This window comes from Eubalaena glacialis, chromosome 15 (genome assembly GCF_028564815.1).
Source record: "Eubalaena glacialis isolate mEubGla1 chromosome 15, mEubGla1.1.hap2.+ XY, whole genome shotgun sequence".
Taxonomy (NCBI): Eukaryota; Metazoa; Chordata; class Mammalia; order Artiodactyla; family Balaenidae; genus Eubalaena; species Eubalaena glacialis.
Genome location: NC_083730.1, coordinates 10,498,223 through 10,518,161, shown reverse-complemented (window position 1 = coordinate 10,518,161; position 19,939 = coordinate 10,498,223).

Below are 19,939 nucleotides of genomic sequence, written 5' to 3'. Positions count from 1 at the left end.
TAAATAGCAAGGCTCAAATATTATAATAGTCTATAATTTTACAAAATAAGCCAATAATGTTTCTCCAGAAGTTTGGATGCATACTTTAAATTCGACTCATTAAACAATAAGGATTTTATACCATGAGATTTAATTTAAATCCACAAACACAAAAGCAAAAATTGTTTTTAGAAAAACACAGTGAGTGAACATACACATTTATTTTAAAAATATTATGATAAGAAAACGTTGCTGGAGTTTTTTGTTACTATACTGTAATCAATGTATTATCAGCAGGTTATGTATAATGCATATTTATAATTGAAAATGTAAGGAATTACTGAAACCCTGAACTTTATTTTTAAACTTTCTTTAACTTTGAAGCATATTCCCATTATTCCAATGAGGATAGATTCATATTAACATTCTAGCCCATTTTAGTCCTTGTAATGAGCCTAAAATAGCTGCCAGCTTACAGTGCTAGAATTAATGATAATTAAATGTAACACAAAATGTATTTCCATATTTTGTATTGCTCAAATGATTTCATCTCAGATGTAGTATGATTCTTTTTAGAGATGACTACTTCTATTTAATCTCTTTTTCAATTTTAATTTGAATTTCATATTGTTCCTGACTGTTTAATGAATATTTTGGGAGATGGCCATAGTGTTGTTAATTATACTGGAGACTGAGTATAATTAATTCTTTTGGACCCAAAGTCATCTAGTTAATCGCTTTCTGATGAAACTGGAGATTAAACACAGATAGTTCACCTCTTCCTTCATTCATTTTAATTCTCTTTCAATTCCATCAGACTACTTTGGGAAGTCATTGCTAGCAAATCAATTTGTGGAACTGTTTTGGATATTATCAGGATGTTAATAAACGGGTGATCTTTTCCGTCAAGGTAGCTTAATATTGATTTTAAAAAATTGAGAATTTTTAGTTTCAGTTATAGAGAACTAGAAGCCACCATTATTATTATAATTCATATTTAAGTAATGTATAATTGTCTATTAACAATACTCTCTGTATCACATATACACAAAGTTGTTGGCATGGCATTTCTGATAATCCTAAAAAAGTGAAGAGGCAAAGGTTTACAGTATTCCTAAATACCATTTCCTACTGTATAGTACTTCCAATAATTGAGTTAATAATCCATGAAGACAAAACTGATTTCTTAAACAATTCAGTGCTTTTTAGTATTGCTTGAAAAATGTAGCACATGTAGCAGTTTGTCATGTTCAATGCATGCTATATAATGATACTATAAAATCCCTTTAAAATTTAAAAAAGAAAATGGGATATAATAAACTGACACCATTCCTTTTAGTCAAAGAATAAAACTTTAAGGATCTTTTTCCCATTTTTCATATTACTAGAGATAACTTTTAAATGTGTTTTGGGAAATACGTATTTCAGCTTCTTAACAGAGATATCCTCAAATAATATTGATAACAAGTCCTGAGTTTAATGGATTATTATTTCACACTAAATCACATCAGTTTACTTAAACTTGTTTCAGTAAAGGTTAAGACTCTTGCTAATATAATTACCATACATTGGAAGATGGCTCTTCTGAAAACTTCTGTCAGCTTTGCAATTTCTGGATCCTGTCAGAGAATTCTGGGAAAAACCCAATAGCTTTGAAATCCAACAGTGATGGTACAGATACAGTCTTTTGTAATTTGAGCACTGAACTTTTGATTGTGCTACTAAACTTTACTGATGAAGATACCTATTGGCAGTATAAGATGTAGTTATATATTAAGAATCCATTTCATTATGTATAAATAAACCGTTGGGCAGTATTTCTCCTGAATCAAATTTGAATTTGCACAACCGCTTGTGAATGGGTAAGCATCTTAATACTCAGCACATGATACCAGGCAAGGAAGTCGTTTCATTTTCATAAGAAAGTGAACTGTATTTTAGACATCAAAGAATCTGAAGTGGAGTCCAAAAAATGTGATGTGAATTTCATTATTTAAGTATATATTTAAAAAGCAAAGCAACATTATTCTCTTCATTATGCTGAAGAAGTTTTAAATGGTATTTGATTTGCATAATCATAATAAAGTATTTTAATATGCAAATCTTATCTCTATATTTTTTAGCTAAAATGTAGCATGCTTTCTTATGTGCATATTATAATATGATTAAAATAGCTGTAATTATATTCTTGCTTATTTTTTTCAGGTGATTATACTTTGACTTTCTGAGATAGTTTATATTAACATATTAATTCATTTTATGTGACCTAGAAGCAGTCACAAACTTCGCAATAATATACCATTTTACCCACTCATTAATCTTGCACTTAATGCACAGTACTGGTCTTGCTTGGGATCATATAAATAATATTTCTCAGACACTTCCCAAGATCTCTATTATTTTGCCAAAATATTAGGAGGAAGACAGAGAGTCTTTCTAATATTTCTAAAAGCAGAAACAGGAAGGTTAACCAGGAAAAACCAGATGAGTAATTGAAACATGCATTTGAACAGATCTGATAAGTATAATAGCCAAAGTGAAAACAAAATGACGAATAAGGCTCCAAGCCAGTTTATCTAAGGGCAACACCTATGGTCAATGAAAATTTGTAAAATGTAAGGTGACTGACTAATATCATTAAGAGCTTCACTTTTCCTTGACTTTTGGGGTCAGTCTTTTCCCCTCAGGTTACCTGTCAGTTGTGGAATCGCAGTGACTCTACCTTTGAACTACAAGTCTTTTTTCCAGATTTTAGAAGAAAGAAGAGCTATTATGCTCAGTGTAGAGGGAAATAGGACAACTGGAAATAAGCAATGGCTCCTAAAGCTTCTGCTTGGATATGATGAAAAGTGACATTTGTTTACATCCCATTGACTCTGAAGGTTCCCTGACTGTGGATAAGACTCTATTATCTTCTCACACAGAAAAGGGAGTGAATCACAGGGAACAATAAAACAGTCATCCACCAGGCTTTTATTAATATCCCAGTTTGTTAGATGGGGAAGGAGAAGTATTGTATGTTCAGCAAGCAGGTATCATTTCTAACATAAGCAATTCTAGACTTCCAGGAAATGGTAGAGTCCAGATTTGAACCCAGGAAGTTTGGCTCAAAAGCCCTGAATTTTAACCACTAGGTCATACGTCTTTTAATGCTAGGCAGAGTTTCTAGTCTGTGTGACTTCAAAATCCATGCTCTTTAGATTCTGTGGATAGTTTCCTGTAAAATCTATCAATATTATAAGATATTACCCAGCAGACCAATATCAAAAACCAGTCGGTTCATTCAACCTAATGTCCTGCCACTTTTTTTTTTTTTTTAAGATTTATTTATTTTTTTATTGATTGATTGATTGATTGCTATGTTGGGTCTTCGTTTCTGTGCGAGGGCTTTCTCTAGTTGCGGCAAGTACGGGCCACTCTTCATCGCGGTGCACGGGCCTCTCATTATCGCGGCCTCTCTTGTTGCGGAGCACAGGCTCCAGACGCGCAGGCTCAGTAGTTGTGGCTCACGGGCCTAGGTGCTCCGCGGCATGTGGGATCTTCCCAGACCAGGGCTCGAACCCGTGTGCCCTGCATTGGCAGGCAGATTCTCAACCACTGCGCCACCAGGGAAGCCCCGTCCTGCCACTTTATCACAGCCTTCTATACCACTTGTAGTTTCCTAGGAACGTATCATATTCTGATATGCATGTCCTCCACATACTCCTTGTGTATCCTCACATACTCCCTTTACCCTGGGTTTCTTGAAATACTTTTTGTTTTTCAGTGTCTTCTCTGAGTCATTTCCTCTACCTCCTTGTACCACTACAAATTGACAAAATCCCTTCTTCCTCTGTGATCCCACCGTAACTTAAAAACTGTATCTATACAACGCCTATCATATTGTATTATGATAGTTGACAAAATAGTTTAGGATCCATGAATTTCTTAATTAAAGTAGTGAGACTGGTTTATTCATCTTTATCTCTACCAAATCAGTACATTGCTGGTCAAATAGTTGGAATTAATTATATGTTTGTTGAATAAATGGATTCACCTTAGCAGTATCTAAAACAAGAATTTTGAGTTGATTATTTCATAAATATGTGCATTATTGGCCTGATAATTGTATATTTATTTACTATTAACTCTGAAAAACTAAATAAAATTTCACTGTATATCTTGGCAAAGGTATACTTTGGAATCCCATCAAGTTTGCATCTTTGTACAGTATATCTGTTTTCTAACTTGATTTGAGCAGTTAACTTGACTTTCAATAACTTCTGGCACAAATGATCACATTAAGCATAAAGCAGAATGTTTCCATTCATTCAGACTGCTTTTATGGCAAACTGTTTATGGTAGTTCTCTTGTCAGTATAATAAGGACATAGTGATTTTAATTGAAGACATTACTAAGATTTATTGATACACATTTCTAACGTTGGAATTTAAAGGTCAAGAAGCCACAACACTGGGCACAAAAAATGTCACTTTTATGGATTTGCTGCCAGAAACAGGGTTATTTTAAAAAGACAGCCTTGATTCCCTCAAATTTTCAAATACACTCACCATGAATTGTCTTCCTCTAACTATTATAAAGATGCCAATGTCCTATTTCATCTTGCTATTTTATGAGACTTGGAAATACACTAGGATATCGCTATGAGTAGAAGCAGACCTTTTTTAGACATAACAAGAAAGAACATTATCAAATGTACGGTTGATGTTTCACAAAAACCACCAGATGATTTTTGAACTAGGTTTTGAGAGCTCAAAGGATTCCAATAATCCATGGTATCACTTACATTTTAGAAGGAATCATATTTGATGCTAATCTTTAAAGGAGTAACACTCCAAGAAGTACAAAAATAATTTTTTCATGCTTTCCATTAAAAAAAGGCATCATGCATAAGAATTGTTATATGTATTGATATATATATATATATATATATATATATATATATATATATATATATATATATATATATAGCTTTACATTATATGATTATGGAAATTTTATAAGGACAATAAAAACAGTGTCAAATACAATAGGGTTATAAGACTGTTATTAAAGAATATCAGACCTTTGCACTATAAATCATGGACAATTAGTAGATTATACCTTGTTTAATTTAAATTGACCAGTCTTATTGATCACCAAGAATTTAATGTGTGTATATGTGTGAGATTACAGTATTTTCACCCTGAGGATGACTATCTTTTAGTGGAATATGACAGTTTAAATAGATAACTTGAATAAATTAGTAGTAAAAAAAATCTGAGAAAATTATAAGAAGAGTGAACTTAAAAATAAAAAAGCGAAGCAGAGAGGTTCCCCCAGACAGGATCGGAGCCAACCAGCACTCACCAGCCCAAGAGGCTTGTCTGCTCACCCGCCAGGGCAGGCGGGGGCTGGGAGCTGAGGCTCGGGCTTCGGAGGTCGGATCCCAGGGAGAGGACTGGGGTTGGCGGCGTGAACACAGGCTGAAGGGGCTAGCGCACCACAACTAGCCGGGAGGGAGTCCAGGAAAAGGTCTGGAGCTGCCGAAGAGGCAGGAGACTTTTTCTTACCTCCTTGTTTCCTGGTGCGCGAGGAGAGGAGATTAACAGCGCCCCTTAAAGGAGCTCCAGAGACGGGCATGGGACGCTAAGGCTGCTGCTGCCGCCACCAAGAAGCCTGTGGGCAAACACAGGTCACTCTCCACACCGCCCCTCCCGGGAGCCTGTGCAGCCGCCACCGCCAGGGTCCCGTGATCCAGGGACAACTTCCCTGGGAGTACACATGGCGCGCCTCAGGCTGGTGCAACGTCACGCCGGCCTCTGCCGCTGCAGGCTCGCCCCGCATCCGTACCCCTCCCTCCCCCCGGCCTGAGTGAGCCAGAGCCCCGAAGCAGCTGCTCCTTTAACCCTGTCCTGTCTGAGCGAAGAACAGATGCCCTCAGGCAACCTACACGCAGAGGCGGGTCCAAATCCAAAGCTGAACCCCGGGAGCTGTGCGAACAAAGAAGAGAAAGGGAAATCTCTCCCAGCAGCCTCAAGAGCAGTGAATTAAATCTCCACAATCAACTTGATGTACCTGCATCTGTGGAATACCTGAATAGACAACGAATCATCCCAAATTGAGGAGGTGGACTTTGGGAGCAACTGTAGACTTGGGGTTTGCTTTCTGCATCTAATTTGTTTCTGGTTTTATGTTTATCTTAGTTTAGTACTTAGAGCTTATTATCATTGGTAGATTTGTTTACTGATTTGGTTGCTCTCTTGCTTTATATATATATATTTTTTTCCTTTTTCCCTTTTTGTGAGTGTGTATGTGTGTGCTTCTTTGTGCGATTTTGTCTGTATAGCTTTGCTTTTACCATTTGTCCTAGGGTTCTGTCTGTCCGTTTTTTTTTTAAGTATAGTTTTTAGCGCTTGTTATCATTGGTGGATTTGTTTTTTGGTTTGGTGGCTCTCTTCTTTCTTTCTTTCCTTCTTTTATTACTTTTTAATTTATTTTTAATAATTTTTTTCTCTGTTAATAACATTATTTTATTTATTTATTTTTTCTTTCTTTCTTTCTTTTTTTTTTCTCCCTTTTCTTCTGAGCTGTGTGGCTGACAGGGTCATGGAGCTTTGGCCAGGTGTCAGGCCTGTGCCTCTGAGGTGGGAGAGCCGAGTTCAGGACACTGGTTCACCAGAGACCTCCCAGCTCCACGTAATATCAAACGGCAAAAGCTCTTCCAGAGATCTCTATCTCAATGCTAAGACCCAACTCTACTCAACGACCAGCAAGCTACAGTGCTGGACACTCTATGCCAAACAACTAGCAAGACAGGAACACAATCCCACCCATTAGTAGAGAGGCTGCCTAAAATCATAATAAGATCACAGACACCCCAAAATACATCACTGGATGTGGTCCGGCCCACCAGAAAGACAAGATCCAGCCTCATCCACCAGAACACAGGCACTAGTCCCCTCCACCAGGAAGCCTACACAAGGCACTGAACCAACATTAGCCACTGGGGGCAGACACCAAAAACAATGGGAACTATGAACCCGCAGCCTGCAAAAAGGAGACGCCAAGTACAGTAAGTTAAGCAAAAGGAGAAGACAGAGAAATACACAGCAGATGAAGGAGCAAGGTAAAAACCCACCAGACCAAACAAATGAAGAGGAAGTAGGCAGTCTACCTGAAAAAGAATTCAGAGTAATGATAGTAAAGGTGATCCAAAATCTTGGAAATAGAATGGAGAAAATACAAGAAACATTTAACAAGAACCTAGAAGAACTAAAGAGCAAAGAAACAATGATGAACAACACAATGAATGAAATTAAAAATTCTCTACAAAGAATCAATAGCAGAATAACTGAGGCACAAGAACGGATAAGTGACCTGGAAGATAAAATAGTGGAAATAATTACAGCACAGCAGAATAAAGGAAAAAGAATGAAAAGAATTGAGGACAATCTCAGAGAACTCTGGGTCAATATTAAACGCACCAACATTCGAATTATAGGGGTCCCAGAGGAAGAGAAAAAAAAGGGACTGAGAAAATATTTGAAGAGATTATAGTTGAAAACTATAAAAATAAAAGAAATAAAAAATAAACAATAAAAAAATAAAAAAGTGAAAAAGCTCATAGTCTGGAGCCTCTCATACTGGATATTTTTAAAGTATTTTCATTTTTACAATTTACTGTATTTTATGATAAAGAGTTATTGAATATTCAGGAAACAACCTGATGAAATTAAGGAAGACAGAAAATAAAGGTTCTCATAAAAAAGACAATGAGTAGAATATAGTTTCTGTAGACCTATAAAGAATGATAGGGCTAAAGAGTGATTGGATAATTTGTGCAAAAGTAAACAAAATATATTTCGTAACATAATGTTAATTGTAACATATGATATCAATTAGGTGGAATATGTATGAGGAAACTATTGCAATGAACCATCTGAAAATAGTAATGGCAAAAAACCCTGAAAAACTCACATCACTAATTTAAACTTCTTGACCCAACATTATATCGGCTGCATAGTTCTTGGACTGTGTTCATTGTGGTAGTATCGGTAAGTAGTACCTTGCATAGCCCATCATAGTTACTCAAAATGTTCACTGAATGGATGAAATTGTTGTTGAGCAACTACTGTATGCAAAGAAAATAAGCCAGCGGATGCCTGTATAAAAGAGCAAATGTGATATACATCATAAATTTGAGGACAAAAACATGATCTAGATTTAACTGTGTACAAGGATAAAAGGAGAAAAAAGAAGAGATGAAATAGTTTTAAGAAAAAAGCCTGAATTACTCAAAAAAAGTGATTTGACTAATAGATTGAGATGATTAGTTCTTTTGAAACAATATCTTTGCCAAATCTATGACTCATGTATATTGAGACACCCAGTGAGAAATTTAAGTGTGTTGAGTTGGTGAAATATTCATCAAAGGCAAAGTCTAAGGTGAATTCTTGTAATATTCTACAAAATAGTCCTGGGAGAACTTTCAAAAATTAGGTTACCTTTGTTTCTGGTGTATTTTTAAAGATAATTATATGTGAGGGCTCTTCTTTTCTTCATTTTCTCGTGTAAATATACTTCTCTGCTAACTCCAAATATAAGCAACTTTCCTCCACTTTCAGCTTTCATAATGCTTCATTTTGCTAATATCCAACTCTGCCAGGCTCTGCTCCACAGAAGCACTCTGTATTCTTAAATTCTTCTCCTTCCAAAACTGTAATTTTCTACATAACTCCTATTTCCTTGAAGGCTTTGTGATTATGCTTGCTGATTTATTCCTGATATAACACTTAAGTAATAATTTTAGCACTTGCTTCCAGGTAAAACTTTAATGGACATGAGATTAACCACAGAAGATAGGTTTTTGCTATTTTTGGTTTTGATTTTGTTTTTTAAGTACGGCAACCAAAAAAAAAAAAATATATATATATATATATATATATTTAAATATATATAGAGAGAGAGACAGAGACAGAGACAGAGAGACAGAGACTCAGTTGTGATTGTTCACTTCTAGTACCTCAGATTTAGAATATAACTTTTCCTGAATGGGATTTACCATTTCTAAAAGAAATTTTGCTTTGAAGTGAAAATTATCTTTTGGAAGGCTATGTCAAGTTAAAGTTAATTTCTAAATTCCCAAACTAAGATAATTCCTTTGGATTATCTTCTTCCTATCTTTTCCTCCTTTCTCCTTACTTTTTCCTTTGCCTTTCCTTTTAAATAACCAGTGTGTGTCTAAAAATAGTTGTGTAAAAAATAAAAATCAATTTTTACAAGTCATGTAATAAAATGGAATCTCTTGTTACTGCACTTAATCCAAATGATGTTGGCTAAGTATCCCATTTATGTAGGTCACTGTGAAGGGATATTTTGTTATATGTTTGATAAACATTTGATTATCTTTGAGTAAAGCTAATTTGAAAACATATCCAGATGTTTATGCTATGCTATTACTGCTTATGCTATATAATTTTCTACTAATTGCTTTGATATTATAGGAACATTATGAGCATCTACATGAAATATACTTAATTTTCTGAATCATGTTACAGATTTAGTCATGTTAAAAATTGAAAATCAAAGTGTAATATATTAGAAAGTTCCCATGTTTTTTAAGCATTTTGTCATACTAAAAATTGAAATGAACTAGGATTTGTAATAAACAAACCAAAAGCCTTTACTTGTTAAGTCAATAAAAAGCTTTTATTAATGTGCTCGACAATGTCCTAGAAAAAAAGAAACTGACCAAAAATTTAAAAGAAAAATTTCTAAGGTGGGGGAGAGTTAAAATATCGTGTATGTTTGAAATCATAGGCTAAACAATAGTGAGTCAGAAAAAAAAAAAAAAGCTTTTTTAACAGAAGTGGGTCAAAATACTGATTTATTAGTTTGACCCTACAACAGTTAATCATTTATTGAGGGTTATATTAACACACATTTAGATATCCACAATCACTTCGTGAAATCTGCTTTCGAGGTGAAAAGAAAATGCTTAATATCAGTCAGAGAAAAGAAAACCAATTTACATGAAATTTCATCTGTTCTTTGATACGAGTGTTTTGTATTCTTTTTTTTGTAGTTTGCTTCACTGGGGAATTTTTCTCCTGAAAGTCAAGTGTACATCATTGTTTTCCATGATATGATATTATTGACTTGAAAATTATGTTTTCTCTTACACCAGACACTCAAAGATAAGTTTAATAGCTATCCATTGACATCAGTGATACTTAAAATTTACAGACAGTTTGAAAAGTCTGAGCCAATAGGAAGAATCCATTAATTTTTCTAATAAATAAAAGTAGACAAATGTGGATGGTTCCATAATGTCTATTATCTTTTAAATTGTGTTTATCCACTTGCTAACTCATACAAAAGTGATTTCAAGATATCAATTATATTTTTGTAAAATATTTTTTATTGGGATTCAAAGACTATTACATCTACAATTTTAATAAATGTCTTATTTTACAAATTCCATAGTTATATCCTAAAAATGAGAACAAAATCTACTAAAGCCACTTTGATAAGTGATAGAGCAGCAGCATTTGGTACAATTTTTCTAAAAGATTTTATTTTACTATTGTCTTTGCCTTGCAGTAAGAATCTAGATGTGTCTGAGAATTGTTAAATTCAGTATTAACAAGATGATATTAAATATATTTTACTGACCCCAAACCTGGAAGAAAATTGGTATCCAGCAAAAAAATATCCTCTTCTATATAAGTAAGATATAATTAATTGCTTCATGTTATTAAATGTAGTTCTCCCACCTGCCTTAAAAAAATAGTTATCTGGTAATGGTTCTACTTGGACTTGTTGATAAAATTTCTTAAGAAAAGATTTAACTAGGGAGCTATAACATTGTCATAATTAACACCCATATCAAGTTTCCTTACTCTTTCCATCCTTCTTCATTTCAGCATTTTTAGCGTGTATGCAAAATTTTTTATTAAAATATGGCTCTATAGGGATAAACTGTGCATAGCCATAGCAATGTAAAAAGAGCATATTTGCAACTTATTAAATATTAACCAGTCTAAGTGATATGGCTTATATGAAGGGTTAATTTGTCCCTGGATAGGTATCTATTCAAACCACCTTTTTCAGTAGATTCTTTCAAAAGTCTGGGTCCTTATTCTCCTTTGCCCAATAATATAAATAGTATTGATAAAGGAAAGTTGAGGATTTTACTACAAATGTCTTCAACAAATCTAAAGGTACATAGTTGTCCTGTGACTTTATTTCATTATACAGAAACAAATTTTACTAATTTATAGAAATCTAAGCTGGGAAAATAAACTTATCTGAATTTGATTTTGTAAATTACCTTCCAAAAATTACAAGTACTTACACATTTTAAATGTTTCATTAAAATATCATATAAAATATTAGATATTCAGCTTGCATCTTTGAATCCCCATAACTCTATATAGTTAATTTCATATTTGTATAGTTGTGAATATAACATAAGCAAACAAATACATTACAGTGAGGGTTATATTGTGATAACTATAGTAATGTCATTTGTTTCATCAAAAACATGTATAATTCACCAAGTCCTAGTTTTTTGTATTATTGTGTTTTAAATCATGCAACTATCAGTATGTTTATCAAGTTGAAGTATGTCCTCTGTGATACAAATGCCATAAGGCCAATAATTTTGTTATTTGAAACTGCGAATTTTATTCCAGAGAAAGAATAACTGGATACAAAAATATATTCTTGTTATTTTGGTTTGTGCCCAGCTACACTGACAATATAAGCAAAAATAATATTATAATAAAAAGAGTCACAAAATTGAATGATTTAACATTGATATATCAGTCAGAATCCTGTTTTGATAAATCTAGGTAAAATACAGTAATGTTAGTTAGCATGATGTATGCATAATGCTCAGGGCTTATTCAAAATTTGAAGATTTAAACCTAAGTTTTACATGAAGGAATAGATATTAAAATGACACAGAGTAAAAGTGATTATGATTGAGCTTTTTACTAAGACATGAGTGTACTGAAATATCACACCACAGCCTTTCAAACTAAGGATTAACCTTCCATGAGAACTGTTCTGTGGAAAGGCAGAAAATAATAAAAATTTTAGATTCATGCAATGCCGCCTGAAGTCCTGTTTTAATTCACATTATCAGTAACTCAGCAGTCCTTTCTTTCATTTCTAATGTATTCAGTATTTCATAAAACTGGACAAGGAGTATAATTTATCAAACTAGAACTTAATACATCATACACTATTGAAATAATACAGTAGTTCACTCTTAGAAACATCACTATTATCATTATACATTATGACATTTTACACAACGAAAAGTACTGCTTTTGTCTCCACAGGTGCAAAGTGCTTTTCACTTTTAGAAGTGTCTAAAAGTATCCTCTGCAGAAGGATACTTTTGCCAATACACTGTTGCTTTGGTGTACTAACATTTTCTATACAGTGTAAAGATAAAAGTAAGTGCCTACCTTTTCTCCATTGAAATGGAGTGCCTTCCAAAGAAGGATTGTGAAATCAAAGCCTTTTCTAGTTTTGTTCTGTATGTTCTTTCCTCTGTAGTTTGTAATAACAAGAAAACGTGATGAAAATAGTACTATTCTTATCCCCTTTAGAAAGTGCATGGGAAAAATGTTTGCTTTCTAAAGAAAATATTTGAATATTCACTGTCTTGGATAATATGCTTCAACATCATAATTTTCAATAGATCATAGAGGAAAAAATTATCCCCAGTTGGAGTTATTCCATATATTTTACCAACAGTTTAATTTATTATTAAATATGCCTCAGGCAACCCAAACCTTCCCTTCTAATTGTATATCTTCCAACTGACCAGTGTCTGTTGTGTTGATTTAAGTAGCAATCTTTTGTAGTCACCAAGTATTTCTGTGAAAATCTTGCCAAGAATTGTATCCTATTTTAATTCATCAAAAAATACTTGCCATATGCTTATTCTATGAAAAGCCACTCTCAGAATGACAACTAATAATGATTAATGAAATAAAATATATCCTGTTCAATGTTGACCCATCATATCAAAAATAGTAGGTATGATTCTTATTTATTTCTACATTTATATTTTTATGCATCCAAGGTTAAACCACCAACTTACGGCTGATTTAAAATTGTGTTTAAGAATACAGAACTAGGGTTAACAGTGTGTAAATGAAGAAGAGAGAAGAGATAATTGATGAAAATATATAAAAATAAATAATTTCTACAGAACAGACAATCTAAACAATTGTGTGCAGTATTTAGGAAAATGTGAGGATTAGAAAAATTTTCATCTCTTATTCTATGTACAAGATGACCCAACATGTTAAAGAAAATCCTGCCATTTATGAAAACATGTATGCACCTTGAGAACATTCTGCTAAGTGAAATAAGCCAGACAGAGAAAGATAAATGGCTCATGGTACCACTTATATGTGGTAACTGAAAGAAAAAAAAAAGTCAGTCTCAAAAACAGAGAGTAAAAAGTGGTTGCCGGGGATTGGGGAGTAGGGAAACATGGAGAGATTGGTAAAGTGGTACAAACTTCCAGCTATAAGATGAATTAGTTCTTAGGATCTAATATAAAACAAGGTGACTATAGTTGATAACACTGTATTGTATAATTGAAACTTTCTAGGAGAGTAGAACTTAAATTTATCATCAAAAAAAAGATGAATATGTGAAGTGATGTGTGTATTAATTAACTAGATGAGGAGAATCCTTTCACAGTGTATACATATATCAAATCATCATGATGTACACTTTAAGTATCTTACAGTTTTATTTGTCAGTTACACCTCAATGAAGCTGAAATGAAAAAAATTTTTCACAATTTCTTTAAAAGCATTATACTTTCATATTCACCCAAGGGTGAATAGATTCTCAAAATTTCTCAGAGATCCATTACAGTATTGAATCTTAGGAGTAGTTAAGAGAATGCCATCTAGCTCCATATTAATCTCTTTCCTGGAGATATTAGCTCTGATTGCAATGATCTTCTCACCTCCTACCCACTGGAAGCCTCTTTGCTTTGCGAAAGCAATCTTCTCTTAGCTTGCTTACGATTTGACGCCGGAACTAAAAATTCTTTGGATTCTTAAGATGTAGAGGAAAAGGGCATACTTCCAACTATAGATTTTACTTTCTTGAAGATTGTATTTTGGTCTATCAGTAATCACTGGTCTTTAGTATGTTAACATTTCTGTTTAGAACCATCTACTTGTGATTGAACACATAGTATTATTGATGTTGTACCATTGTGATTGACAACCGCATTAATATGTAAAATACGGTCTTCCATATTTCATATATGGATGATATATGTTTGATATATATTTCATAATATATCAATTAAGACATATGCAATTAGCTATACTAAGGAGAATTGTTTGTGTTATCAGTAGATGTAGACTAATATTATAGGGAGGAGTGTCACTTTTATATTAACATATTATCCTTCTACAGTGAATATCAAATAGTTAATAAGCGTAAAAGTTATAGATTTCAGCAATCTTGCCACTGTATAACCTTATTTATTCACTAAATTTATTTTTTAGTTATTAATTTCCTATATTATTTTAAGTGCTGGGAGTTAAGCAGTAAAAGTGTGTCCAGTTACACTAAAATACTTTTTTCATTAAATTCACATTAAGCTAATTGTTTTTATTTTTATTTTCTAAATCCGGCAACCTGAGTCTTCTATCAACTTTTCTCATCCTGCTCCTATTTAGGTATGCCATGCAAGGCTATTTAGTAGATTGGAAGGCAGATGGTGCCAAGAGATGCCTGGCATCCGTCTTTTGGCTTTGATCTATATTTATGCAGATAATCAGACAGTTGCCTTTGGCACTCCCAGCAGCACTCGCCTTGCTGATCCCCACGACAGGTGCCAGCCTCACTCAGAAGGCACCAACTGTGCACTATGAGAACCTGTTAGCGTTTCTCGAACACCTGCTGTCCATGACTCTTCCTCAGAGGATGTACAAGCAGCAATGTGGTGATATCTTAAAATTTCTAACTCCCAGCCTCATAGGGACTTTTATTCCAAATGATTAATATTTAATAACACCATATCTTCCCTTTTGTTTCCCCAGCCTTAGGAGCGCTACTGAGCTCTGCAGTTATTAAAGTCTGAATTACCTCAGTTTCCTGTTTTTGTCCTTTGACCTCCCAGCTTGTGTGTAGGAAATACTCTGTGCTTGAAATACCTTATGTGATTTCCATTTTTCTATCTTCACGTTAATGCAGTAAGCGGTTGCAATAAACCAGGCCAAAGATGTTGGTGGCTTGCACCAGAGGAAGTAGCAGTGGAGGTGGTATAAATGGGTAAAATTCTGTATATCCTTTGAAGGTATAGCCATCAGGGACTGATGACAGGTAGTTTGTAGAGTATGAGAGACAAAGATATTTGAAAAGGATAACTCCAAGGGTATTGGTCAGTACAGGGCAAAAATTTAGTTGGTAGTTACAGAGGAATAGGACAAGGAGAGAAGCAAGTTTGGAAGAAATTCTAAAAAGCTTACTTTGTGACAGTTTTGAGATAATTATTAGTGATATTTTTCGACTAATTTTACAGATAGACAAATTGATTCTGTTTTACATTCTGGTAGATGTGGCCATGGACAAAAATGAGTCAGTGGATCAGGTTAGGTGCCTCAAACAGAGCTTTATTTATTTCCATTAAATTGCACCTCAAATGCAATGTGCCCTGAAGAAAAATGCCTCCAAATATTTTCAATAAAGCTTGTTTATCAACGTAATTATGTTTTCCTTGGGGAGTCTCTAGTAGTTTCCTTTTCAGTATGTGAAGTTTAAAGTAAAATAAACAGGCCTTATCTTTCAAACTTGCAAGCTTCTTTATTATATTGAAACCCCACTGATAATTAAAACATATAATTGGAAATATATTAGCACATCTACTATGAAATATGCTTTTAAATTTTTCCTCAAGAACATAATCATCCCAATCGACCAATTCAGCACACCACCATCCCCACCCCACCACTGTTTTCCCCCCTTGGTGTCCATACGTCTGTTCTCTACATCTGTGTCTCAACTTCTGCCCTGCAAACCGGCTCATCTGTACCATTTTTCTAGGTTCCACATACATGCATTAATATACGATATTTGTTTTTCTCTTTCTGACTTACTTCACTCTGTATGACAGTCTCTAGATCCATCCACGTCTCAACAAATGACTCAATTTCGTTCCTTTTTATGGCTGAGTAATATTCCATTGTATATATGTACCACATCTTCTTTATCCATTCATCTGTTGATGGGCATTTAGGTTGCTTCCATGACCTGGCTATTGTAAATAGTGCTGCAATGAACATTCGGGTGCATGTGTCTTTTTGAATTACAGTTTTCTCTGGGTATATGCCCAGTAGTGGGATTGCTGGGTCATATGGTAATTCTATTTTTAGTTTTTTAAGGAACCTCCATATTGTTCTCCATAGTGGCTGTATCAATTTACATTCCCACCAACAGTGCAAGAGGGTTCCCTTTTCTCCACACCCTCTCCAGCATTTGTTGTTTGTAGATTTTCTGATGATGCCCATTCTAACTGGTGTGAGGTGATACCTCATTGTAGTTTTGATTTGCATTTCTCTAATAATTAGTGATGTTGAGCATCTTTTCATGTGCTTCGTGGCCGTCTGTATGTCTTCTTTGGAGAAATGTCTATTTAGGTCTTCTGCCCATTTTTGGATTGGGGTGTTTGTTTCTTTAATATTGAGCTGAATGAGCTGTTTATATATTTTGGAGATTAATCCTTTGTCCGTTGATTCATTTGCAAATATTTTCTCCCATTCTGAGGGTTGTCTTTTCGTCTTGTTTATGGTTTCCTTTGCTGTGCAAAAGCTTTGAAGTTTCATTAGGTCCCATTTGTTTATTTTTGTTTTTATTTCCATTACTCTAGGAGGTGGATCAAAAAAGATCTTGCTGTGATTTATGTCACAGAGTGTTCTTCCTATGTTTTCCTCTAAGAGTTTTATAGTGTCCAGTCTTACATTTAGGTCTCTAAATGTATACATTTATACATGTATACACTGATGTGTATAAAATTGATGACTAATAAGAACCTGCAGTATAAACAAACAAACAAAACAACTAATACTAAACTTTCATTGGGTTATTTGTATGGAAATATGTTAATATAAATGTTTCAGACATTACACGAAATTTCTAAAAATCTTATATGTTCTGGTATAATGTTATAAGTCATAATCCTAGTTATTACTTTAAAATGTATATCTCAGAAATAACTAATTTTCTTGTCAACTGCATTATTATGAACTTTCATCAAATCTTTAACCGTGGTCATTTTTAAGTCTTTTGTCATTTACAGACAGTTCTGGGTGTACTCTGATGCTTTTGCTAATATGTTCCTATAAAAGGGTTTCATCTTCAGGAAATTCACAGAAAAGACTCTGACAAGTACAGGTTTCTGGTACCTGACTGTACTGCTGAACTGAATGAATAAGCATTTTCAGAACTCTAATGAAAAACTGATGAGCTCATAAAAGTGCTAACAAAAGATCAAGATGAAAAAAAAAATTAATTACATGGGACTGAGTGAACTGATAAGGATGAGTATAATTTTTGTGACTTTTTGTTTGAATTTAAAAAAAGAAAAAATCCCACAAGGACTCAGAGGCAAAGAATATACAAATCAATTTTCACTGCAAAGTAAAGGAGCTGTTACAATGGAGGATTACTGGACTGAATGTCAATATTATGACATAGTATGAGTGTGTTTCATGTTTGGTAATTGCAATCATTGTTGCTTTTGTTGTGGTCATCCATGTACAATGCTTGGTGTCAGTCTATCTCTTGTAAAAATAAAGTACAGTGTGTGTGGAAAAAAAAAAAAAAAAAAGAACATAATCATTATTTTCCTTGTAATAAAGTGGCAATTTATTGCTGTCATGTGTGTTAAACCTTGTTTTAACTCACAATGCTATAATAGATCCTTAAATGTATTATTGATGACTTTAAATACTTAGAAGTCACCTTTAACTTTTCAGAAGATTAATGATTTTTCTCTTTATAGACTATAGCTTATTGTTAGAGAAATGTGCATATTTTAAATCATTTTACCATTTGAATTCAGTTGCTGCTAACCTTTGGCAATGCAAGCCATGGCCTGATGTATAGTTTTTCTGAAAATTTATTATTAGCTGGTGAAGTATGCAAATAATGCCACATAATAATGAATAAGTGTTCCTGCTGCTTCACATTCTCTCCAGCGTTTGGTGATGTAAATGTTCTGAATTTGGGCCATACTAACAGGTGCATACTGGTATCTTGTTTTAATTCTTATTTATTTGATGACATATCATACGGAGCATCTTTTCGTATGCCTAGTTGCCATCTATATATCCTCTTTGATAAGGTTTATATTAAGGTCTTTGACCCATTTTTTAATTGGGTTTCTTGTTTTCTTATTGTTGACTTTTAAGGGCTCTTTGCATATATTGGATAGCAGTCCTTTATTAGATGTGTTTTTTGCACATATTTTCTCCCAGTCTGTGACTTGTCTTCTAAATCTCTGGGCACTGTCTTTTGCAGAGCAGTTTTTTATTCTTATCAATTATTTCTTTAAATTGTGTCTTTGGTGTTGTACCTAAAAAGTCATCACTGTACCCAAGTCATATAGGATTTCTCCACTGATATGTTTTAGGAGTTTTATATGTTGTGTGTTTTACATTTAGGTTTGGAATTCATTTTGACTTAATTTTTGTGAAGGGTGTAAGGTCTGTGTCTAGATTCATTTTTTTTTTGCATAAGACTGTTCAGTTGTTCCAACATCATTTGTTGAAGAGACTCTCTTTCCTCTGTTGTATTGCCTTTGTCCCTTTGTCAAAGATCAGTCGGCTATATTTATGTGGCTCTCTTTCTGGGCTCTCTATTCTGTTCTGATATATTTGTCTATTCTTTTACCAGTACCACACTGTCTTGATTACTGTAGCTTCATACTTAGTCTTGAAATTGGGTAGCATCAACCCTCTAACTTTGTTCTTCTTCAATATTGTGTTGGCTATTCTGGGTCTTCTTCCTCTCCATATAAACTTTATAATCAGATTGTTGATATTCACAAAATAACTTGTGATTTGGGTTGAGTTTGCATTAAATCTATAGATTAAGTTGGCAACAACTGACATCTTTTTGTTTGTTTGTTTTTGTTGTTGAACAACTGACATCTTGACATTGAGTTTCCTATCCATTTACATGAACTATCTCTCCATTTATTTAGTTCTTCTTGGATTTCATTCCTCAGAGTTTTGTAGTTTTCCTCATATAGATCTTATATGTATTTTGTTAAATTTATACTTAAGTATTTTATTTTATTGGATACTAATATAAATAGTATTGTGTTTTCAACATCAAATTCAATTTTTTCATTGCTGGTGTAATAACCTTATAATCCTGCAAACTTGCTATAATCACTAACTAGTTCTGGGAGGTTTTAGTCAATTCTTTAGAATTTTTCTACACAGACAATCATGCCAACAAATCAAACAAGTTTTATTTCTTCTTTCCCAATCTATATACCTTTAATTTTATTTTCTTGTTTTCTTGCATTAGATAGAACTTTTAGTATGATGTTGAAAAGTAGTGTTGAGAGGGGACATACTTGCCTTCTACCTGATCTTAGTGGGAAAACTTTGAGTTTTTCACCATTAAGTATGATGTTAGTTGTAGGGTTTTTGTAGATATCCTTCATCAAGCTGAGGAATTTTCCCTCTATTTCTAGTTTGCTAAGAGTTTTTATCATGAATGCGCATTGGATTTTGTTAAATCCTTTTTTTTTTCCATCTCTTAATATGATCATATGATTTTTCTCCTGTGAGTATGATATGTTACATAAATTGATTCTTAAATCTTGAACAAGCCTTGCAGACCTGCAAAAATTCTCACTTGGTTATGGTACATAACTCTTTTTATACATTGTTGGGCTCAATTTGCTAATATT